This window comes from Salmo trutta, chromosome 13, assembly GCF_901001165.1.
Source record: "Salmo trutta chromosome 13, fSalTru1.1, whole genome shotgun sequence".
NCBI lineage: Eukaryota > Metazoa > Chordata > Actinopteri > Salmoniformes > Salmonidae > Salmo > Salmo trutta.
The window spans coordinates 47,512,070-47,537,932 of record NC_042969.1 but is presented as its reverse complement, the minus strand read 5'-3'; positions in this window follow the sequence as shown (position 1 = coordinate 47,537,932).

Sequence of the window (25,863 nt, the reverse complement as noted above, 5' to 3'; positions counted from 1 at the left end):
CTGCGCATGTTCTGAGGACATGGCTAGGGATGTCCTCTGGGCCGGCAGCCTTGCGAGGGTTAACACGCTTTAATGTCTTACTCACATCGGCCAAGGAGAAGGAGAGCCCACAGTCCTTGGTAGCAGGCCATGTCGGTGGCACTGTGCTATCCTCGAAGTGGGCAAAGAAGGTGTTTAGCTTGTCTGGAAGCAAGATGTTGGTGTCCGCGACGTGGCTGGTTTCCTTTTGTAGTCCGTCATTGTCTGTAGACCCTGCCACATAGGTGTCGTGTCTGAGCCGATGAATTGCGACTCCACTTTGTCTCTATACTGACGTTTTGCCTGTTTGATTGCCTTGCAGAGGGAATAACTACACTGTTCTGCCATATTCCCAGTCACCTTGTCATGGTTCTACGCTTTCAGTTTTGTGTGAATGCTGCCATCTATCAATGGTTTCTGGTTAGGGTAGGTTTGGAGGACATAAAGTTAATTTCTTTGCCAATTTTTTTGCAGTTTTACTTTAGTGCCTAATTGCAAACAGGATGCATGTTTTGTAATATTTGTATTCTGTGCAGGCTTCCTTCTTATCACTCTGTCATTTAGGTTAATATTGTAGAGTAACTACAATGTTGTTGATCCATCCTCAGTTTTCTCCTATCACAATCATTGAACTCTGTAACTGTTTTAAAGGCACCATTGGCCTCAGTGAAATTCCTGAGCGGTTTCCTTGCTCTCTGGCAACTGAGTTAGGAAGGACACCTGTATCTTTGTAGTGACTGGGTGTATTGATACACCATCCAACGTGTTATTGATAACTTCACCATGCTCAAAGAGATATTCAATGTCTGTTTTTTTTACCCATCTACAAACAGGTTCTTTGCAAGACATTGGAAAATCTCCCTGGTCTTTGTGGTTGAATCTGTGTTTGAAATTCATCGCTCGAAGGGACCTTATAGATAATTGTATGTGTGGTGTACAGAGATGAGGTAGTCATTAAAAAGTAATGTTAAATACTATTATTGCATACCGTGTGAGTACATGCAACTTGTTATGTGACTGTAATGGCCGTCGTAGGGAGTAGACCAAGGCGCAGCGTGGAGAGTGCTCATCATTTAATTTTAATAGAACACTTTAAACAAACCAAGAAAATGAACGACAGCCAAACAGTTCTGTCAGGAACATCAACTCTAAACAGAAATTAACCACCCACAAAACACAATGAGAAAACCCCTATATAACTATGGTCTCTAATCAGAGGCAATGAGATTCAGCTGCCTCCAATTAGAGACCAACCCCAAACAATTCCAACATAGAAACAGAAAAACGAGATACTTAAACATATAGAAATAGAATAATATAGATCAACCCAAAAACAAACACCCCCTGCTACGCCCTGACCAAACTATCATAACAAAATGACCCCTTACTGGTCAGGAGACTTGTTAAACACATTTTTGTTCCTGAACTTATTTAGGCTTGCCATAACAAATACTTCATGATTCAAGACATTCCAGCGTTGCATTTTTTATGAATGTTGTAAAAATGTCTAAAAACATGATTACACTTTGACAATATGAAGTATTATGTGTAGGCCAGTGACACAAAATCTCAATTTAATCAATTTAAAATTCAGGCTGTAACACAACAACAAAAAATTAAAAGTCTATGGGTGTGAATTTCTGATGGCACTGTAGTTATTCAGCCCTTTGGCAAGAGAATGTATTTATCTGTATAAAGTTATGTTATTTAATTGTGTTTTAAACAGTATAGAGTTTTGTTTAAAATGTTATCCTGAGGATACTTACTCACTTATTTCCACTCACAGTATCTGCTATGGCAAACGAGAACAGAACAACAAAAATAATGAACCAGAGGTGGATTATTACCTGTACGGAAGAGGATTAGGGCAAAGTGAAGAAAAAAGTACTTGGCAAATTTTTTGGGGCAGGGATAGTACTTTAAAAACTTGAAATACTTTGAGAATAAAGTCAAAACGATCAGCTCCTTTGTCTTACTCACATTGAGGGAGAGGTTGTTGTCCTGGCACCACACTGCCAGGTCTCTGACCTCCTCCCTATAGGCTGTCTCATCGTTGTCGGTAATCAGGCCGACCACTGTTGTGTCGTCAGCAAACTTAATGATGGTGCTGGAGTTGTGTTTGGCCACAACTCCAGCACCATCATGTACTCCCTTGTGAACAGGGAATACAGGAGGGGCCCCCGTGTTGAGGATCAGCATGGCAGACGTGTTTTTGCCTACCCTTACCACCTGGGGAAGGCCCGTCAGGAAGGCCAGGATTCAGTTGCAGAGGGAGGTGTTTAGTTCCAGGGTCCTTAGCTTAGTGGTGAGCTTTGTGGGCACTATGGTGTTGAACGCTGTGCTGTAGTCAATGAACAGCATTCTCACAAAAGTGTTCCTTTTGTCCAGGTGGGAAAGGGCAGTGTGGAGTGTGATTGAGATTGCGTCATCTGTGGATCTGTTGGGCGGTATGCGAATTGGAGTTGGTCTAGTGTATCCGGGATGATGCTATTGATGTGAGCCATGACCAGCCTTTCAAAGCACTTCATGGCTACCAGCGTGAGTGCTACAGGGCGGTAATCATTTAGGCAGGTTACCTTTGCTTCCTTGGGCACAAGGACTATGGTGGTCTGCTTGAAACATGTAGGTATTACAGACTCTGTTCGGGAGAGGTTGAAAATGTCAGTGAAGACACTTGCCAGTTGGTCCGTGCATGCTTTGAGTACACGTCCTGGTAATTCATCTCACCCCGCGGCTTTGTGAATGTTGACCTCGGCTACCGAGAGCATTATCACACAGTCGTCCAGAATAGCTGGTGCTCTCCTGCACGCTTCAGTGTTGCTTGCCTCGAAGCGAGCATAAAAGGCATTTAGCTCGTCTGGTAGGCTCGTGCCACTGGGAAGCTCTCGGCTGGGTTTCCCTTTGTAGTCCGTAATAGTTTTCAAGCCCTGCCAAATCTGACAAGCGTCAGAGCCGGTGTAGTAGGATTCAATCTTAATCCTGTATTGACACTTTGCCTGTTTGATGGTTCGTCTGAGGGGGTAGCGGGATTTCTTATAAGCGTCCGGATTAGTGTCCCGCTCCTTGAAAGGGGCAGCTCTAGCCTTTAGCTCAGTGCGGATGTTGCCTGTAATCCATGGCTTCTGCTTGGAGTATGTACTTACGGTCACTGTGGGAACGACGTCATCGATGCACTTATTGATGAAGCCGGTGACTGATGTGGTGTACTCCTCAATGCCATCAGAAGAATTCTGGAATGTATTCCAGTCTGTGCTAGCAAAACAGTCCTGTAGCATCCACGTCATCTGACCACTTCCATATTGAGCGAGTCACTGGTACTTCCTGCTTTAGTTTTTGCTTGTAAGCAGGAATCAGGAGGATAGAATTATGGTCAGATTTGCCAAATGGAAGGCAAGGGGGAGCTTTGTATGCGTCTCTGTGTGTGGAGTAAAAGTGGTTGAGAGTTTTTTTTCCCTCTGGTTGCCATGTGACATGCTGGCAGAAATGAGGTAAAACAGATTTAAGTTCACCTGCATTAAAGTCCCCGGCCACTAGGAGCGCTGCTTCTGGATGAGCATATTCTTGTTTGTGCATAATGGCATGGTGTTTTATGTACACTTCCAATGAAGTAGCCTCATAGGTCTAGGCTTCTCCGCAGAAGTGACAAGTTACTGGGATGGTAAAAACAGCTTGATTGCCATAGCAACAACAGGGAAACTGGGCAGAAGGCAATGGTGCTTCAAATACAGCAGTTCTGCAACATCTTTAACTGAGCCTTTCATAATTGCCAGACTCAACACATTACGTAAAGAGATTAAATGTATAGGAAGCTCTGGAGACAAGTCGTCTGGATACTTGACAGCCAATAAATTGTCCAAAGCAAACACATTATCATCTTTAGCTGACAACTCTTCTTGAGGGCTTGAACAAAAAAAGCAGTTTGCGATTTCGTTCATACTGTGAACTGGCATTTGAGTTGTATGGTTGCAATATCAACAGTCCATAATCTCTGGTGAATCTTGGCATGCATCATTCAAGACTAAGTTTAAAATGTGTGCAAGCGCAATAGACCTATAATGTACAATGTCTCAGTAAAGACTGACTTGGTTGGCAATACTCAGTATAGAAAACAGTCGGGCCCGCAACCTACAGGTCGTGCTGAAAACATTTAGACACAAAAATGCCAGGCGATGCAGTCTCATTCTGTAGCTACTATAGGCCTCTACATAGAAAAAAGAGAGAGAGACCAGCACAGACACAGAGAGACACAGAAAGAGAAAAAGAGACACAGATACAGAGAAAATAAGCAAGGAGGACTTCAGGAGACCAAGGGAGTCTCTCAAGTTGGATTTCATTTGATCTAATTTTCCTGGAATATTGCAGACCATTTGTGTAAGCCATTAGCCAGACTAAACCTGTTGAGTTAAAAAATAAATAGTGGCTGAATTTATCCTCAAGCCGACTACCTTTTTTGTCATTGTAGGCAAAAAAAGTAAATAGGCTATTTGATGTGTAATTTTTATAAAGGTTTACAAATAGCAGATAATTAGGAGCTATATACAGTATATAGCCTAGCTGTAGATAGTAGGCTACACTGAATAATGAAACTATCCCTAGTAAGCTAGTGTTTTGAGGGTGGACTGACTATATCATTTGGCATTAATAGACTGGTTTTACACACAACAACTTTCTATCTTAGCTGGGAGAGAGCACGAGGACGGCTCATGTCATGCAGGGTCAGGTAGGCTATAAAGGACAGTTGTAAATTATAAAAAAAATCTATTGGTAGCTGAGTAGTATGCTGTTGCATCAAACATTTATTTTACAAATGGCAATGTTTGAATTTCCAACTTAAATTACAAGTAATTACATTATTGCAGCCAGGCAGCAGTCTAAATGGCAGCATTGCGACACTGTGTATAGCTTTGCGAAATGTTATGTTTAACATGAGATAATGACAACCAAATAGGCCTCCCAATAAACATTTATCCATTAGCTAAAGCAAAGCTATAGGCTACATGCCCTGGCACCACAGAAAGCCTATCATCAATTTGATAGGCAGCCGCATAGACATGTCGCAATTTCAGCACCATGTGCTACACACATTGAGGACTCTGGATCATTGCGACTCTTTCGGGACGACCTTTCGGGACGACTACAAGGCCCTCCCCTGCCCTCCCTTCGGCAAATCATATCATGCCTCCTTTCTGCTCTTCCTCAACTATAGGCAGAAACTAAGGATTGTTCAAAGTTGGTCTGACCAATCGGAATATATGCTTCAAGATTGTTTTGATTACGTGGACAAGGAAATGGTCGGGGATGCCTCTGAGAATAGTATCGACGTACACACAGACTCGGTGACTGGGTTCCATTAGAACTTAACCAAACCAAAAACCGTGCAAAACTGCAAGCGAGAACCACCGCATTCAGCCATGGCAAGGCGACTGGGAACATGGACGTGTACAAACAGACCAGCTATGACTGCCATAAGGCAATCAAAGAGGAAAAACAACAGTACAGGGACAAAGTGGAATGGCAATTCAACGGCTCAGACACAAGACATATGTTACTGGGAAGGACTCCTGACTAGGGCTGACCCCATTTAGTCAAGTGGTCGATTGTTTGGTCAATATGCTGTTGGTCAACAGAACATTTTTTAGTCGAGCATTTGCAAATAAAATAAAAACGTAATGGCACAAGTCTTGATTGACGCCTGTCTCAGTGGACTAATCCATTGCGGGGCCGTGGGGATGGCACACCAGTATCACCAGTAGTACGTTTACTGTTAATTTCCATAATTTCTAATCTACAATGCTTGTTTGGTTACTGAAATGTTTGTTAATGCATTCAATATATTATTATGACAGTCTTTTCCATTTCTCATTGTCGGAGCGGACACGTTGTTTGCACAACCTAGGCTAGACTTGTGAGAAACAAGTTTTTGTTTCTTTCATTCCATTTACAAGTTGTCATATTATTAGTTGTGTTTTGTTTGGAGCGCTCCTGTCAATGTCGAGTAAAGACACGCTCCTAATTACGCATAGAACTAGGCCCGAGGCTACCTGGCCTCCGTGCAAATGTAGGCTTATAAATGTGCCCATTTGGGGATCTGATAGTATTTCTGATTGTCTTAACTCACCACCAAAACTAATGAGCTGTGAAGCTTCTCAAAGTCATTTTTATTTAACTCAAACAGCAAGTAAACAAAGTCTGTTTTTACATCCATTGAGAATTACAATAGCTCCTCAATGTAGGCTATTTGAAAAATCTTTCCAGCTCCCTCCCTTTAAATGATAACCACTAGGAGTGAAAGGAAAAAAAATGTCATGCTCTGATCCGGTGATTACTTCTTATCCCTTGCTTCTTATCCCTTGCTTCTTATCCCTTGCTGTCAAGTGTCAGTGTGCAGCGGGTAGGACGGAGACAGGCGCAGGACACAGAAATGAGTAAAAACGTACTTTACTCAAATAAGTCACAAACTAATTCCATACAGGAAAAACAACCCAGCTCGACACAAAAGAGTGACCACTTAACAAAGAACAAACACGCACAAAACCATGTGGGAACCATAGGGTTAAATAGGGAATAAATTATAATGTAATGGAAACCAGGTGTTTACAATCAAGACAAAACAAATGGACAAAGAAACGTAGACAAAGAAACGTGGTGGCTAGAAAGCCGGTGACGTCGACCGCCAAACGCCGCCCAAACAAGGAGAGGCACCAACTTCGGCGGAAGTCGTGACACTTGCGCAAATAGAGTATCTGTATCTGGAGCTCACTGGCACAGGAAACTGAGAGTCTATAATATGTTATACAATGTTGCAAGTTTGTTAGCTCAAGCTTTGAGCTGGACCAAGTTGATAGTTGATACAATATTTCAAGTTCCTTGCAGACAGGCCATGCGTAGCCAATGTCATTTATTTTTATCGGGATATAATCTACTTGCAGGCTGCAATGTTTTATTTGTTGACTTTATGTAGGCTATTTTTACATAGTTGGCAATAGATGTTACTTTTACATATGTAGAATTTTGATTTGGATTTATATAGAATTGTTATTAATCACATGACAATGATTTTGAGATATGTCAACTTTATTATAAAATAAATGAAACTGTTCCACAAAATAATAACTGGCACGCAGATCGGTATAAATTGTAAGATAAATTGGCACTCCAAATGGAAAAGGTTGCCAACCACTGGTGTAGCCTATTATCGAGGACTTAGAGGACTATCATTTGTTTTTCAACACAACAATGACCCAAAACACACCTCCAGGCTGTGTAAGGGCTATTTGATCAAGAAGGAGAGTGATGGAATGCTGCATCAGATGACCTGGCCTCCGCAATCACCCAACCTCAACCCAGTTGAATTGGTTTGGGATGAGTTGGACTGCAGAGTGAGGGATAAATGGTCAGCATATGTGGGAACTCCTTCAAGACTGTTGGAAAAGCATTCCTGATGAAGCTGGTTGAGAGAATGCCAAATGCAAATATGTCATCAAGGCAAAGGGTAGCTACTTTGAAGAATCTAAAATATATTTTGATTTGTTTAACCCTTTTTGGGTTACTACATGTTTCCATATGTGTTATTGTATATATATATATATATATATACACACCTACTCATTCCAAACAATACCCCATAATGTCAAAGTGGAATAATGTTTTTTAGAAACTTTTACAAAATATTAAAAATGCAAAGCAGAAATGTCTTGAGTCAAGTATTCAACCTCTTAGTGATGGCAAGCCTAAATATGTTCTGGAGTAAAAATGTGCATAACAACTCACATAATAAAAAGCATCGATTCACTTTGTGATCAATACTGTAATAGAGTTTAACATTAATGTTTTATGAATACCTAATCGCTCTACCCCACACGTATAATAATCTGTAAGGTCCCTCAGTCAAGCAGTGAATTTCAAACATGGATTCAACAACAAAGACCAGGGAGTTTTTCCAATGCCTTGCAATGAAGGGAACCTATTGTTAGATGGGTAAAAAAATAAAAAGTAGACATTGAATATCCCTTTGAGCAAGTTATTAATTACACTTTGCATGTTGTAGCAATACACCCAGTCACTACAAAGATACAGGCGTCCTTCCTAACTCAGTTGCCGGAGAGGAAGGAAACCGCTCAGAGATTTTACCATGAGCACAATGGTGACTTTAAAACCGTTACAGTGAGGGAAAAAAGTATTTGATCCCCTGCTGATTTTATACATTTGCCCACTGACAAAGAAATGATCAGTCTATAATTTTAATGGTAGGTTTATTTGAACAGTGAGAGACAATAACAACAAAAAAATCCAGAAAAACGCATGTTATAAAAATGTTATAAATGTTATAAATTGATTTGCATTTTAATGAGGGAAATAAGTATTTGACCCCTCTGCAAAACACGACTTAGTACTTGGTGGCAAAATCCTTGTTGGCAATCACAGGGGTCAGACGTTTCTTGTAGTTGGCCACCAGGTTTGCACACATCTCAGGAGGGATTTTGTCCCACTCCTCTTTGCAGATCTTCTCCAAGTCATTAAGGTTTCGAGGCTGACGTTTGGCAACTCGAACCTTCAGCTCCCTCCACAGATTTCTATGGGATTAAGGTCTGGAGACTGGCTAGGCCTCTCCAGGACCTTAATGTGCTTCTTTTTGAGCCACTCCTTTGTTGCCTTGGTCTTGTGTTTTGGGTCATTATCATGCTGGAATACCAATCCATGACCCATTTTTTATGCCCTGGCTGAGGGAAGGAGGTTCTCACCCAAGATTTGACGGTACATAGCCCCGTCCATCGTCCCTTTGATGCGGTGAAGTTGTCCTGTCCCCTTAGCAGAAAACCCCCCCATAGTATAATGTTTCCACCTCCATGTTTGACGGTGGGGATGGTGTCCTTGGGGTCATAGGCAGCATTCCTCCTCCTCCAAACACGGCGAGTTGAGTTGATGCCAAAGAGCTACATTTTAGTCTCATCTGACCACAACACTTTCACCCAGTTGTCCTCTGAATCATTCAGATGTTCATTGGCAAACTTCAGACGGGCATGCATATGTGCTTTCTTGAGCAGGGGGACCGACCTTGCGGGCGCTGCAGGATTTCAGTCCTTCACGGCATAGTGTGTTACCAATTGTTTTCTTGGTGACTATGGTCCCTGCTGCCTTGAGATCATTGACAAGATCCTCCCGTGTAGTTCTGGGCTGATTCCTCACCGTCCCCATGATCATTGCAACTCCACGAGGTGAGATATTGAATGGAGCCCCAGGCCGAGGGAGATTGACAGTTCTTTTGTGTTTCTTCCATTTGCGAATAATCGCACCAACTGTTGTCACCTTCTCACCAAGCTGCTTGGCGATGGTCTTGTAGCCCATTCCAGCCTTGTGTAGGTCTACAATCATGTCCCTGATATCCTTGGAGAGCTATTTGGTCTTGGCCATGGTGGAGAGTTTGGAATCTGATTGATTGATTGCTTCTGTGGACAGGTGTCTTTTATACAGGTAACAAGCTGAGATTAGGAGCACTACCTTTAAAAGTGTGCTCCTAATCTCAGCTCCTTACCTGTATAAAAAACACCTAGGAGCCAGAAATCTTTCTGATTGAGAGTGGTTCAAATACTTATTTCCCTCATTAAAATGCAAATCAATTTATAACATTTTTGACATGCGTTTTTATGGATTTTTTAGTTGTTATTCTGTCTCTCACTGTTCAAATAAACCTACCATTAAAATTATAGATTGATCATTTCTTTGTCAGTGGGCAAAAAAAAATGTTTCCCTCACTGTATGGCAAGACTTGAAATTGTCTGTCTAGCAATGATCAACTTCACAGAGCTTGCAGAATTTAAAAAGTAATAATGGGCAAATATTGCATAATCCAGGTGTGCAAAGCTGTTAGAGACTTACAGAAAAAGACACACAGCAGTAATAGTCTCCAAAGGTGCTTCTGCAACAAAGGATTGTCTCAGGGGTGTGACTATTTCAGTATTTAAATGTCAATACATTTGCAAAAATTTCTAAAAACATGTTTTCACTTTGTCATTATGGGGTATTGTGTGTAAATGGGTGAGAGAAAAAAATGATAAAATCACATTTTCATTCAGGCTGTAACACAACAAAATGTGAAATAATTCAAGGGGCACTGTATACATTGCATTCGGAAACTATTCAGACTTTTTTCACATTTTGTTACGTTAGCGTTATTCTAAAAATGGTTTAAATTGTTATTTTTCCTCATCATTCTAAACACAATATCTCATAATGGAAATAAAATATTTACATAAGTATTTCAGACCCTTTATTCAGTACGATTACAGCCTCGCGTCTTCTTGAGTATGACTCTACAAGCTTGGTACACCTGTATTTGGGGAGTTTCTCATTGTTTTCTGCAGATCCTCTCAAGCTCTGTCAGATTGGATGGGGAGGTTCGCTGCACAACTATTTTCAGGTCTCTCCAGAGATGTTCGATCAGGTTCAAGACCGGGCTCTGGATAGGCAACTCAAGTACATTCAGAGACTTGTCCCAAAGCCACTCCCGCATTGCCTTGGCTGTGTGCTTAGGGTTGTTGACTGGTTGGAAGGTGAACCTTTGCCCACAGTCTGAGTTCCTGAGTACTCTGGAGCAGGTTTTCATCAAGGATCTCTCCGTACTTTGCTCCATTCATCTTTCCCTCGATCCTGGCTAGTCTCGCAGTCCCTGCCACTGAAAAACATCCTCACAGTATGATGCTGACACCACCATGCACCACCGTAGGGATGGTGCCAGAAAGTGCTCAACATATGTGGGAACTCCTTCAAGACTGTTTGAAAAGCATTCCAGGTGAAGCTGTTTGAAAGAATGCCAAGAGTGTGCAAAGCTGTCATCAAGGCAAAGGGTGGATACTGTCATGACTGTCCTGTGAGGATCAGAATGGGTCAGATCAGACTGGTGGGGGGGTGGGGGGGGGGGGGGGGGGTTGACAGTAACCAGCTGCTGGGTGGTCGACCTTTCACACCCACACCCTAAATCTCTGGAGGGGGAGACATTCTCTCTTTACCTACCAGTATTGGCTAAAGGAATGTATTTTGTCTCCTGAGAGTTTTGCCCACCTAAAACTCTTGCATCCAAAAGTGCATAATGGAGCAATAATTCTAACATGGGGAATGTGGGAAATGGTTAGTGGGGAGATGTAGAAAAAAGGAATTTCATATTGTTTTTCATTTATGATATCATTAAAAACTGTATGGACAAAATACATATTGGAAATGGTTGAAACTTTGAGCATCAACACGAGGTGAAGAAATAAACTCACATTCCTTTGGACCTGAGAGATGAAGAGCTGCAGCTCATGTCCATCGTGGTCCGAATCCTGAATGCCAACATGAGGAGGAAGAGGCGAGAAGCTCACCTCAGACAATCACTGGTACAGCTGATTAGCTGTCCTAAGTACAGTATCTAGGAAAGTGAATTCAAGTAAGCCCGTACTATTACTCTCTTCAGACCATCATCTACTACGCTGCTCTCATCACCCTGGGGATCTGGGGATCATCGACATGGCTGATTAGCCTGTCTTCAGAGGACCAATCTTCCAGAACGAGTGGAAGTGAACACCACCACCTTTTAGTTCTGCTCCAGACAACATGACAAGACATTGAAGCCACGTGAATTGTGACCTCTTTTGGACAATCAGAGCTTTACAAGTCCAAGAGAAGGCCAACCGAACCCCTTTCCGAGAAGACTTGGTTCCGACAGAGATAAACGATGAACGACATTTCACACGTAAATACATTCATGACCTCTTTCTCCAAACGGGCTGCGGGTCATGTGCAAAGTGTATGGTTAATGTCCCTCTCTTTCCGCCCTCTCCCTCTCTGTGCAATAAGCTGTCATATTTTGTCAGTCCACTAGGGACCTTTGTCTCATGTAAAGGGTGTATGTTTATTCTGTGTTATTATTTAGTTAGCTAATAAATAAATGATTAAACTCATTTGTGTAATACTGAATAATGAGCAAGGCCGGGGTTTTTGCAGATCCAAGAAGGTTACGACTGGTGAGAATGATGATTTGATACGAGGTAATGATTAATAAGATGACTGTTTATCGATGAAATAGATTTATACCTTATAGTTTCATTCGGGAGATAGTAACTCTTCTTCCAATGGTGTCCCAAATCCTAATGAGTTAATTTTTACATTATTAATTTAATCGGGTAACAATTAAACATAATTAGTGGATTAAATAAATTACAGTCATCAGATTAGAGGTAAAGTCACTACTACTTTGAAGAATCTCAAATATAAAATATATTTTGATTTGTTTAACACTTTTTTGGTTACTACATGATTCCATATATGTTATTTCATAGTTTCAATGTCTTCACTATTATTCTACAATGTAGAAAATAGTAAAAAATAAAGGAAAAACCTTGAACGAATAGGTGTGTCCAAACTTTTGGACCTCAAGCAGTGGTCCAGGCACAGGGCAGCATTCCCTGCCATTTCCTGCAAAATAAAAGTTGCCCAATGTACACACACAGACAAAATTAGCACACACACACACAGGCACATACACACAAAACAAAAACAGACATGCTCATACACACAAACCAAAACGCTCGCACTCACGCACGTGTGTACGTATATCAGGTTTCATACAACACATAATAATTTTATCAAGAAGCTGTGGATTTCCGTAGATAGGGAAGGAGGCCTTGTGAATCAGGCAGGCAGTGATCATCCAAAACAAAGAAAGATTTAAAAAAGAAAGGCAATAAATTATGCTTGGCATTACTTTCAGTAGCCTCCACATTATCCCCACCAACTCATCCCTGCACGGCATCTTCAGTAGCAGCGGGGGACTGTGGGAGCACGGTACTCAGCAAACCTGTGGCTCTCTGAGGCCAAGAGAAAGAACAATACGCAGTCAGTGAGAAAATAAACAAAGTGAGTGGGGAAAGAAACAGAGCAGTCATCAACACCTGCTGTTGATATTCTCTCACATTTAATGACCTAGAGAGAGAGATCCTTAATAATGTCACACTTAATTTCAGAGAGAGAGAAAGAGAGTGAGAGCAGAGAGAGAGAGAGAAAGAGAGAGCAAGCGAGAGAGAGAGCCTCTTATGTCAAGATACATTTTGAATAGTTTTAAGCCCATTGAGCGAGACTGCTCAGACCAAAATATGTTGTGTTCTTTTACGTGTTCTAATCATAACTTTTCAATGCCTCGGAAAACATGCTGACGAAGCAGGAGTTGGGTGTGCATCTAAAACAAGTAGCTACACATATAAAAGGTATTGTTTAGTTTCTCTCCAAATACCCATCTCTTCCATCTTTGTTTGCATATGAAAAATGCTTGCGATATGGATAGTTAGAGCATGATATCCCAGAGGGGCAGTAGAGAAGTGTCAGTGAGAGATGCAGTGGTGTTGGTCTCATCAGTAGAGCTGCGTCGGGGCCCTGTGGTGCTAGGGGGTGAGATTCATACCACTCACTGTGATGATGCCCACATCGGGATCACTCAGCAAGCTCAAGCATACGCCACTGACGGGAATAGCATGCTCCTGCAAGATAAGAGAGAAAGGTTAATCTAATATTCGCTGTACATATCACTTTTTCATAAGGGTGCTTATAATTATACCAAAGGGGCTGAAACAAAAGCTTGTTCTTGTTCTTACACTCACCTCCCCCCCACTCCCTCCCTCTTCCCATCCAATTGATGTGTTACCCTGATATGTGGGCCAAGGACTAGTTAATCACAGCCCAACTCCTAATGGCACCCTAGGTCAAAAGTAGGGCACTATATAGGAAATATGGTGCTATTTGTGATACCTGGATGGCTGGGGCGGAATCACCAGAGAGGTTGATCATCAGTCCCAGGAGGGGATAAAGGATCTCTCTGTATTCACAGTGAGTACACCACTCCTGTAATACAGTTGTGCAGTATGCTCCTTTAAAAGAAGCTAGTCATTAACACAATATGTAATCATATTCACCATGGCGATTAAATAGGCCTGCCAACATTTGTGACAGTTGGCAACCTCTTTATGGCCTATTGTTGATATGACTTACTGGTTGGATGTGGTGATGTGGAAAGAGCACACGGAAAGATTATGAAACAAAATATTTTGATAATGTCTGGTCCCAGATCATATTTTGCTGTATATGTTACGACTTCCGCCGAAGTCGGTCCCTGTCCTTGTTCGGGTGGCGTTCGGCAGTTGACGTCACCGGCCTTCTAGCCATCGCCGATCCACTTTTCATTTTCCATTTGTTTTGTCTTTGTCTTACACAGCTGGTTTCAATTCCCCAATTACTTGTTCATTATTTAACCATCTGTTCTCCCATGTTTGTTTGTGAGTAATTGTTTATTGTATTGCGGTCCGTATTTGTGGCCTTGTATTTATACAACGTGTATTGTGATATTATTGAGTAAAATTGCTTTCATTACTCATATCTGCTGTCCTGCGCCTGACTCATCTCACCAGCTACACACAGACGCTTTACAGTATAGCCAACTCATATGGTCATTGTCATGTTTGGTATGACAGATATGGGACCAGGCTACAATAACTACAGTGTCAGGAGAAAATTAAGTATTTGAAGGTAGCTAACTTGAAGGTAGCTAACTTCCAACACAGGTGATTGTGGACTACAAGGAAAAGGAGGACCGAGCACGCCCTCATTCTCATCGACGGGGTTGTAGTGGAGCAGGTTGAGATCTTCAAGTTCCTTGGTGTCCACATCACCAACAAACTATTATGGTCCAAACACACCAAGACAGTCGTGAAGAGGGCATGACAAAACCTATTCCCCCTCAGGAGACTGAAAAGATTTGGCATGGGTCCTCAGATCCTCAAAAAGTTCTACAGCTGCACCATTGAGAGCATCCTGACTGGTTGCATCACTGCCTGGTATGGCAACTGCTCGGCCTGAGACCGCAAGGCACTACAGAGGGTAGTGAGCACAGCGCAGTACATCACTGGGGCCAAGCTCCCTGGCATCCAGGACCTCTATACCAGGCTGTGTCAGAGGAAGGCCCTAAAAATTGTCAAAAACTCCAGCCACCCTGGTCATAGACTGTTCTCTCTGCTGTTGCACGGCAAGCGGTCCCGGAGCGCCAAGTCTAGGTCCAAAAGGCTTCTTAACAGCTTCTACCCCCAAGCCATAAGACTCCTGAACAGCTAATCAAATTGCTACCCAGACTATTTGCATTGTCCGCATTGTACGCTTCTGCTACTCTCTGTTTAATATCTATGCATAGTCAATTTAACTCTACCTACATGTACATATTACTTAAATTACCTCGACTAACCTGTACCCCCACACATTGACTCTGTACCGGTACTTATCTATTTTTTAGTCAATACTTATTTTTCTTAAAACTGCATTGTTGGTTAACGGCTTGTACGTAAGAATTTCACTGTAAGGTGAAACCTGTTGTATTTGGCGCATGTGACAAATGCAGTTTGATTTGACTTGATTTGAAATATCTTAACAGCAGACTTGCGACATGGAGTACAATCAATGTTGTAAATGTGACCCTTAATAACTGCAAGCAAAATCTGTAACAGAACAGGAAGTTATCCATGATGAACATGAAACGTACAAGAATATACAGTAGACATGCTACAAATCACTTGCCTATGCTGTATGTGATGTAGCCAACTCTGTACAATAAGCTCCTATATGACAAGGAACAACAGAAGAATGGGCTACACATTGCATACAGTATGGGATACTGCCAATAAGTCTCGGGAGACTACAAACACAAATCGGTTTTATATTATTATGTATGAGTCATGACATGCGGTACCAAACCATAGTGTGTGACGACATGATCTATATACCTAAGTCATAACACACATGCACACAAACAAGCACACACACATACTTAATAAGTCAACACACACATCCCACCGTTAGCCAGTAATTGACGGCTTATGTTCCCCAAAAAAAGAAAAGGCGATTAAATTAAATTGTAGAATTGTAGCCAAACAAATTGTACAGGAGAGGCTGTCTATCATAGGCTACACCCCAATTTCGTGCTTCACCGTTCTCTCACTCCTTGCACACTCACTCCTTGCGGGCATGTGCGTGTGCTGCTGAGGATAGAGAGAGCGAGAGAGGAGCCTTGGTCTAGTCTACTGTTGATTGCGAAGATGGAGGCTTTTTTCATTGAAGTAAAATTAAAGTTAGAGGAAAAAGAGTATGCCTACAGTGAAAAGACTACAAGGGGAATGTCCTCTGTACGGAAGAGTCTGAATATTGTAGTGGACAAAGATGAGAAGAGCGTTGGCACGGCCAAATGCAGGCCACCGTGCAAATCGCTATTGATGCTTTTTAGTGCTCAATCAAATCAAATCAAATGTATTTATATAGCCCTTCTTACATCAGCTGATATCTCAAAGTGCTGTACAGAAACCCAGCCTAAAACCCCAAACAGCAAGCAATGCAGGTGTAGAAGCACGGTGGCTAGGAAAAACTCCCTAGAAAGGACAAAACCTAGGAAGAAACCTAGAGAGGAACCAGGCTATGAGGGGTGGCCAGTCCTCTTCTGGCTGTGCCGGGTGGAGATTATAACAGAACCTGGCCAAGATGTTCAAATGTTCATAAATGACGAGCATGGTCAAATAATAATAATCACAGTTGTCGAGGGTGTAACAAGTCAGCACCTCAAGAGTAAATGTCAGTTGGCTTTTCATAGCCGATCATTGAGATTATCTCTACCGCTCCTGCTGTCTCTAGAGAGTTGAAAACAGCAGGTCTGGGACAGGTAGCACGTCCGGTGAACAGGTCAGGGTTCCATAGCCGCAGGCAGAACAGTTGAAACTGGAGCAGCAGCACGGCCAGGTGGACTGGGGACAGCAAGGAGTCATCATGTCAGGTAGTCCTGAGGCATGGTCCTAGGGCTCAGGTCCTCCGAGAGAGAGAAAGAAAGAGAGAATTAGAGAGAGCATATTTAAATTCACACAGGACACCGGATAAGACAGGAGAAATACTCCAGATATAACAGACTGACCCTAGCCCCCCGACACATAAACTACTGCAGCATAAATACTGGAGGCTGAGACAGGAGGGGTCAGGAGACACTGTGGCCCCATCCGGCGATACCCCCGGACAGGGCCAAACAGGAAGGATATAACCCCACCCACTTTGCCAAAGTACAGCCCCCACACCACTAGAGGGATATCTTCAACCACCAACTTACCATCCTCAATGCTATTATACTTTGCAATCAACAACATTTTAACATTTTTCTCTGTGAGGCGCCTTCTACACTGACTAAGTTGCATCTGATAACGTGAAAAAAGTATCTCTATATCCACTGAGGTAGTGGGGAGGCACAGATGTATCGCCGCAATGTGAGCTAAGGCTAGTATCCTGTCTTGCCTAGCTGCACACCAGTCCACCACACTCACTTCCATAGCGTCTGCCTTGTTGATGCCAATGTATAGGTGCCACTCCTCTGCAGACACCTGGCTCAGAGCAGGGATGGCATGGACATAGTTCTTTATTGCACCTTTATTGCACCTTTATTGCACCTACCAACTGGGCTGGATCTAGAACAGTTAGTGACTTGAAAAGGTGAAGGCAGGGGTGCTTCTCCAGCACAGTCTGCAGCTTGATTGAGCATGCTGCCATGGCAGACTGGAAAAACTCAGTGCAGGAGAGCCTGTTTTCCTCTGGAAGCTGCTCCAGCAGCTCAGTTGTATGAGGGCGCCAGTCGTCAGCCCCAGCTGTTCTGCCATACTTAAACTGCATTTGCAGGTCCTCCAGCTTGCTGGCGACGTTGTTTGCTGTTGGCACAGAGGTCTCCTCCAGCTTTGTCAGTTTAGCCACTATCTTCTCACTATGCTCCACAATGAACAGTGCCTGGGCCTTCAGCTGGGCCTCGTGTTCCCTCAGCAGCTCACAATGGTGTTTCTGCTATGGTCGTAGTGAAGTCAGTGAGCACATCCATGTACTCTGCCAGGTACTCCACAGCACATATCCAGGAGCCCCACCTGGTCTGCACAGCATACACAGGCCTCACAGGAGAATGTTCCTTTTCCAGCATGAGTGATCACAGCTCCAGACGACCCTGGGGTGCTGACAGAACACCTTCTTCACCAGAGCTCACAGCCTGTTCACGTCCTTAAACACCTCTACAAAAACCTCCACCACCAGTCTCAGGAGATGGGCAAAGCAGGTGATGTGTGCGGAGTTGGGGAAGGGGTCCTTCAAGATGCTGGTGAAAGCCTTCTTCATGTAGCTGGCTGAGTCGCTTACAAAAGCCCACACATTGTTAAAGTCAACCCTATTGTTGTTGAGACAGGAAATGACAGCTTGGGACACAGTGGTAAAGTTTACTTTATCCAAGAAAGCCAGGTCTGCTACAACAGGTCGCTCACCCACTGGCTGGAGTAGGATAGCGAGTGCACATCTTCTAAAGGCACTGATCATCTCATCAAGGATGACATAAATATCCTTTTCCTCTACAGCATCTTTTATGTCCTGCTCATATTGTGGATAGAGCTCTGGCAGGTAGTCTGTAGGCAGATCGGATGGCGCTGGGAAAGGCCCTCCCTGCTTGCAGTGTTTCTTCAGAAATGTGGATAACTTGGGCCCCTTCTTTAGAGGTATATCTGTCTGATTAATGTTCTTGTGAAGTCCAAGATTAACTCATTTCTCTCAGCTGTGGAGGGAGTCTTTGCCAGACAGGAGGCCAGGGTCTGTGTTCTTGTTTGGACTAAAACAAATGTAGAAAATAAAGAACAATGGTTACATTTGGTGAATTAAAATTTCTCAGGTTGAGTTCAATAGCAGGCCTATAGTGGATCTCAAGCTTGGAAGCTAAGCACACTCTCTCCTGAAGCGACACACACACACACACACACACACACACGCACACAGTCCATAAACCTGACAGCAGTATGTCTCACACACAATGACATTTTCAAACAATGATAGTTAACAACAAAGAAAGTCACAAAAAATATGTCAGTGACTTGCTGCTTTTGTAATTCCTAGCTTGTCACTTGTGATACCTCCACCACGTCGCTTTGGCTAACTTGTTAGCTAACTAACATTACCTCAACTAAGTTAGCTAGCTAGTTTAAATTACGTGATAGAGCTGGAGTGACAGCATGGGAAGCTTACCAGGCTAAGGTTAGCTAGCTAGCTTGCCACTCTATGTAGATACAGACAAAAAATATATTGTCAAGAACAGATATTAGCTAACTAGAACAAGCCTACAAGCTAGTTAGTATATCTGTAGCTAGCTAAAGCATCAGAATGTTTACCTGGTCCACTAGCCCTCCTATTTTTGTGTCGTAGTGACCTCAGGTGCTCCACCGCAGTTTGACACCATACGTAGTTGATTGAAGGCTGAAAGACTTTGCAGTAAGTACTGCTCCATTGAATGCTGGCAGACTTTGCAGAAAAGTACTCCTCCATCTTCGTACAGTTCAGCTGGAAACTCCCTGTCCCTGTCCCTGGCTGTTATTCTGGTCACCAAGTGTTTACTCCTCAGCTCCTCTGCTGTAAATCTGGCCATTTTTTGTTAGATACTTCTCTCCTCAGACAACTGTCATTAAAATACACAGAGCTGTCTGCACCCTGCACCTCTCACTCACACAGGAGAGGGGCCACACTTCTGGCTACACCTTTCGGTGATTGAAATACATAAATAAAAACAGAGGAAATTCAGCAACAACTCAAATTTATTTAAATGTGCTGTCAGCTGGCAGCTTATTTTTAGCTTTAGAATCCTATGCATTCTACTTCAAATTCCACAGATTTTTGTCGGAATTCGGCGTGCGCGGATTCCGTGCGGGTCTAGACATGTCTCACACAAACAGCACCGTAGAGTAGGTGAAACAAAGAGAGGGTCCTTGACAAAGGCTCCTGACTGACATTAGTAATGTAATCCCATCCAACGCCATTTAAGTCAAATGAAATAGACCGTGAGTCTCCTTCTGTATGTACATCACAAATGACACCATATTCCCTTTATAGTCCACTTCTTTTGACCAGAGCCATATGGGCCCTGGACAAAAGTAGTGCACTATATAGGGAAAAGGGTGCCATTTGGGACGCAAGCCTATTTTCATAAGTGACGGTGTGAGTTGAGAAACGGAGCGGCCATCCAGCTTTCAAGTGAGATTAACGGTGGGATAGCGCATGGTGATGGATTGGGATGTCAACCCCGTTGTTCACTTTGCATTCTCTAGGAGCCTCCTAACTGTGAAGCCAAGTGAATTTAAACAGCTCTTTAATATGTATGCCAATGATATATGGCAATACAATAGACCAGTGGTGGTGTAAAGTACTTAAGTAAAAATACTTTAATGTACTATTTAAGTAGTTTTTTGGGTATCTGTACTTTACTATTTATATTTTACTTTTACTCCACTACATTCCTAAAGAAAATAATGTACTTTTTACTCCTTACATTTTCCCTGACACCCAAATGTACTTGTTACATTTTGAATGCTTAGCAGGACAGGAAAATTGTCTAATTCACGCACTTATCAAGAGAACATTCCTGGTCATCCCTACTGCCTCTGATCTGGCAAACTCACTAAACACACATGCTTTGTTTGTAAATTATGTCTGAGTGTTGAACTGTGCCCCTGGCTATCCGTAAATATTTTTTTTTAAATAAGAAAATCGTGTCGTCTGGTTTGCTTAATATAAGATATGTTAAATGATTTATACTTTTACTTTTGATACTTAATGACTTTTTGAACCAATTACGTACAGACTTCTACTCAAGTAATATTTTACTGGGTTACTTTTACTTTCACTTGAGTCATTATCTTTTAAGGTATCTTTACTTTTACTCAAGTATGAATTTTTTTCCACCACTGTAATAGTCTAGCCTGGTGGGTCAGGGTCCCCCCAGTTTTATCATTGGAATGTGATAGTCTAGCCTGGTCGGTCATTTTTGTCCCCCAAGTTTTATCATTGGAACATGATATAAAAGGAGGCAATGGTGTGCTTTAGGACCATGCAGATATCCCGCCCACTTCTAAAACCAAAGTGGCACCCCTATAAATGTGGAGGTATTTTTTCCTATGAAGGGATAGCATTGTGATGCCATTGTTCTCCAAACACTGTCGGAGGCTGCCGCCAAACATGTCCGTTTGTTCTGACATCTTGTAACGCCCTGGCCATAGAGAGGGGTTTTTGTTCTTTATTTTGGTTAGGCCAGGGTGTTACATTGGGTGGGCGTTCTATGTTCCTTTTTCAATGTTTTTGTATTTCTTTGTTTTGGGCCGTGTGTGGCTCCCAATCAGGCACAGCTGAAGCTCGTTGTTGCTGATTGGGAGTCACACATAAGGAGCATGTTTTTCCTTTGGGTTTTGTGGGTAATTCTTTCTGTTAGTGTTTGCACCTGACAGGACTGTTTTGGCTGTCAGTTTTCTTGTTTTTTGTATAGTGTTCACGTTGTTCTATTAAAATTCTAATGATGAACACATCCTCTGCTGCACCTTGGTCTACTTCCACAGACAGCCGTTACAGAATTACCCACCAACAACGGACCAAGCAGCGGAGGAAGGAGCAGCACAAGGAGAGGCACCAGGAGAAAAGCTATCTGGAGTCGTGGACTTGGGAGGAAATCCTGGATGGGAAAGGACCATGGGCTAAAACTGGGGATTATCGACCCGCAGTGGGAGATCGAGGCGGCGAGAGCTGAGAGGCGCTGGTTTGAGGAAAGGGAGCGCAACGGACACGGGAGGCAGCCCCCCAAATTTTTTGGGGGGGGCACACGGGTTGATTGGCGGAGTCAGGCGGTAGACCTGAGCCAACTCCCCGTGCTTACCGGAAGCAGCGTGGTACTGGTAAGACACCGTGTTATGCTGTGGAGCGCACGGTGTCCCCAGTGCGCGTTCAAAGCCCGGTGCGCTACATACCAGCCCCCCGCAAGTGCCATGCGAGTGCAGGCATCGAGCCAGGGCGGATGGTGCCAACTCTGCGCGTCTGGTCTCCAGTGCGCCTCCTCGGTCCAGGTTATCCTGCGCCGGCGTTGCGCACTGTGTCTCCAGAGCGCTGGGAGGGTCCAGTTCGCCCAATGCCTGCTCTCCGCCCGTTCCAGGCCAAAGTGTACATTCAGCCTGGAGTGTGGGTAAAGAGCGTCCGTACCAGAACTCCAGTGCTCCCCCACAGCCCGGTTTATCCTGTGCCACCTCCCAGGACTAGGCCCCCAGTGGGTCCCACCAGTCAGGAGCCGCCAGAGCCGCCCGCCTGTCCGGAGCCGCCAGAGCCGCCCGCCTGTCCGGAGCCGCCAGAGCCGCCCGCCTGTCCGGAGCCGCCAGAGCTGCCCGCTTGTCCAGAGCAGTCAGAGCCGCCCGCCAGACTGGTGAGTCCTGTGCCTACGCCTAGGGTCAGGCCTCTTTCATGTCTCCCCAGCCTGGTGAGTCCTGTGCCTGTGCCCAGGGCCAGGCCTCCTTCATGTCTCCCCAGCCTGGTGAATCCTGGGCCAGAGCCGCCCGCCAGCCCGGAGCCGCCAGAGCCGCCCGCCAGACTGGTGAGTCCTGTGCCTGCGCCCAGGGCCAGGCCTCCTTTATATCTCCCCAGCCTGGTGAATCCTGGGTCAGTGCCGCCGGAGCCGCCAGGGACGCCCGCTAGCCGGGCGCAGCCAGGGACGCCCGCCAGCCGGGCGCAATCAGGGTCGCCGGGCGCAGCCATCGCCGCCCGCCAGCCGGGCGCAGTCAGGGTCGCCCACCAGACCTTCGGCGTGGCCAGGTGCGCCACCTAAGAGGGCGACGCCAAGGGTGGAACAAAGGCCACGTCCCGCACCTGAGCCGCCGCTGTAAGAAGGCCCACCTGGACCCTCCCCTTCAGTGTCAGGTTTTGCGGCCGGAGTCCGCACCTTGGGGGGGGGGTACTGTAACGCCCTGGCCATAGAGGGGTTTTTGTTCTTTATTTTGGTTAGACCAGGGTGTTACATTGGGTGGGTGGGCGTTCTGTTCCTTTTTCAATGTTTTTGTATTTCTTTGTTTTGGGCCGTGTGTGGCTCCCAATCAGGCACGGCTGAAGCTCGTTGTTGCTGATTGGGAGTCACACATAAGGAGCATGTTTTTCCTTTGGGTTTTGTGGGTAATTCTTTCTGTTAGTGTTTGCACCTGACAGGACTGTTTTGGCTGTCAGTTTTCTTGTTTTTTGTATAGTGTTCACGTTGTTCTATTAAAATTCTAATGATGAACACATCCTCTGCTGCACCTTGGTCTACTTCCACAGACAGCCGTTACAGAATTACCCACCAACAACGGACCAAGCAGCGGAGGAAGGAGCAGCACAAGGAGAGGCACCAGGAGAAAAGCTATCTGGAGTCGTGGACTTGGGAGGAAATCCTGGATGGGAAAGGACCATGGGCTAAAACTGGGGATTATCGACCCGCAGTGGGAGATCGAGGCGGCGAGAGCTGAGAGGCGCTGGTTTGAGGAAAGGGAGCGCAACGGACACGGGAGGCAGCCCCCCAAATTTTTGGGGGGGGGCACACGGGTTGATTGGCGGAGTCAGGCGGTAGACCTGAGCCAACTCCCCGTGCTTACCGGAAGCAGCGTGGTACTGGTAAGACACCGTGTTATGCTGTGGAGCGCACGGTGTCCCCAGTGCGCGTTCAAAGCCCGGTGCGCTACATACCAGCCCCCCGCAAGTGCCATGCGAGTGCAGGCATCGAGCCAGGGCGGATGGTGCCAACTCTGCGCGTCTGGTCTCCAGTGCGCCTCCTCGGTCCAGGTTATCCTGCGCCGGCGTTGCGCACTGTGTCTCCAGAGCGCTGGGAGGGTCCAGTTCGCCCAATGCCTGCTCTCCGCCCGTTCCAGGCCAAAGTGTACATTCAGCCTGGAGTGTGGGTAAAGAGCGTCCGTACCAGAACTCCAGTGCTCCCCCACAGCCCGGTTTATCCTGTGCCACCTCCCAGGACTAGGCCCCCAGTGGGTCCCACCAGTCAGGAGCCGCCAGAGCCGCCCGCCTGTCCGGAGCCGCCAGAGCCGCCCGCCTGTCCGGAGCCGCCAGAGCCGCCCGCCTGTCCGGAGCCGCCAGAGCTGCCCGCTTGTCCAGAGCAGTCAGAGCCGCCCGCCAGACTGGTGAGTCCTGTGCCTACGCCTAGGGTCAGGCCTCTTTCATGTCTCCCCAGCCTGGTGAGTCCTGTGCCTGTGCCCAGGGCCAGGCCTCCTTCATGTCTCCCCAGCCTGGTGAATCCTGGGCCAGAGCCGCCCGCCAGCCCGGAGCCGCCAGAGCCGCCCGCCAGACTGGTGAGTCCTGTGCCTGCGCCCAGGGCCAGGCCTCCTTTATATCTCCCCAGCCTGGTGAATCCTGGGTCAGTGCCGCCGGAGCCGCCAGGGACGCCCGCTAGCCGGGCGCAGCCAGGGACGCCCGCCAGCCGGGCGCAATCAGGGTCGCCGGGCGCAGCCATCGCCGCCCGCCAGCCGGGCGCAGTCAGGGTCGCCCACCAGACCTTCGGCGTGGCCAGGTGCGCCACCTAAGAGGGCGACGCCAAGGGTGGAACAAAGGCCACGTCCCGCACCTGAGCCGCCGCTGTAAGAAGGCCCACCTGGACCCTCCCCTTCAGTGTCAGGTTTTGCGGCCGGAGTCCGCACCTTGGGGGGGGGGGTACTGTAACGCCCTGGCCATAGAGGGGTTTTTGTTCTTTATTTTGGTTAGACCAGGGTGTTACATTGGGTGGGTGGGCGTTCTGTTCCTTTTTCAATGTTTTTGTATTTCTTTGTTTTGGGCCGTGTGTGGCTCCCAATCAGGCACGGCTGAAGCTCGTTGTTGCTGATTGGGAGTCACACATAAGGAGCATGTTTTTCCTTTGGGTTTTGTGGGTAATTCTTTCTGTTAGTGTTTGCACCTGACAGGACTGTTTTGGCTGTCAGTTTTCTTGTTTTTTGTATAGTGTTCACGTTGTTCTATTAAAATTCTAATGATGAACACATCCTCTGCTGCACCTTGGTCTACTTCCACAGACAGCCGTTACACATCTGCTCCTAAAAAAATATAATAAAACGTAAACAATATTTTGGTGAGTGCGGATTTTTCCTTCCTTCAAATAATAACATCCACCATTTTGTTAGGAAAAACTATTTATTGCATTAGCTACAGTGTACATTGCACATACTTGTTTTCTGTGGCAAAGTTCTCAAAAATAGTTAACGCTGTGGTTTCCAGCTGGCTCTGTGTGGATATGCACGGGGGGACATGTCCCCCCACATTCTGAAATTGCATTTTTGTCCCGCCAGTTTTATCAATGGAATGTGGTATAAAACGAGGCAACGGTGTGCTTTAGGACCGTGGTTTCCAGCTGGCTCTGTGTGGATATGCACGGCATCAAGTTTCCCACCAACCTGCAGAGTGGTCATTAACACTTTTCTTAAAGCCAAGACAATTATCCAACTTGCTATGTCATTGTTTTACTGGTCTACTACAAAATTAAATGTGTATTGTTAATCGCGCACAACATATTTTGCAATCCTACAACTACACTTTCCCCCACTTATTTTACATTTTAATTTCCCTATTTCTGAGTGGACGGCTCTATCTGCTGTCTGAAACAGGTGAAAGAGAAGGCAGGTAGGTTTGATTTGATTATAGTGTGTGGTTCTTGTCAGCCAATTACACGCAATTACTAATAGGGATCTGATCTCTTACATGTGCAAATTCAGCTTCTCAATGGCCAAGCATATTCCATGTGGAGTACAAAGACAGCAACACCAGGTATTCGCTCCACACCACTGCTATTCCTGATGCTAATAAGTCAACAATGTACTCTTTTGAGGCTGGGCATCTCATCAGCATATTTTGGTTTTCATCTGAAAGCAAGCATCCCAGGAGAAAAAATACCTTCAGCAACAGGGACAGTTCCAGTATGAATTTAATCATACATTGCATGCAGTTTGAATCGATTTG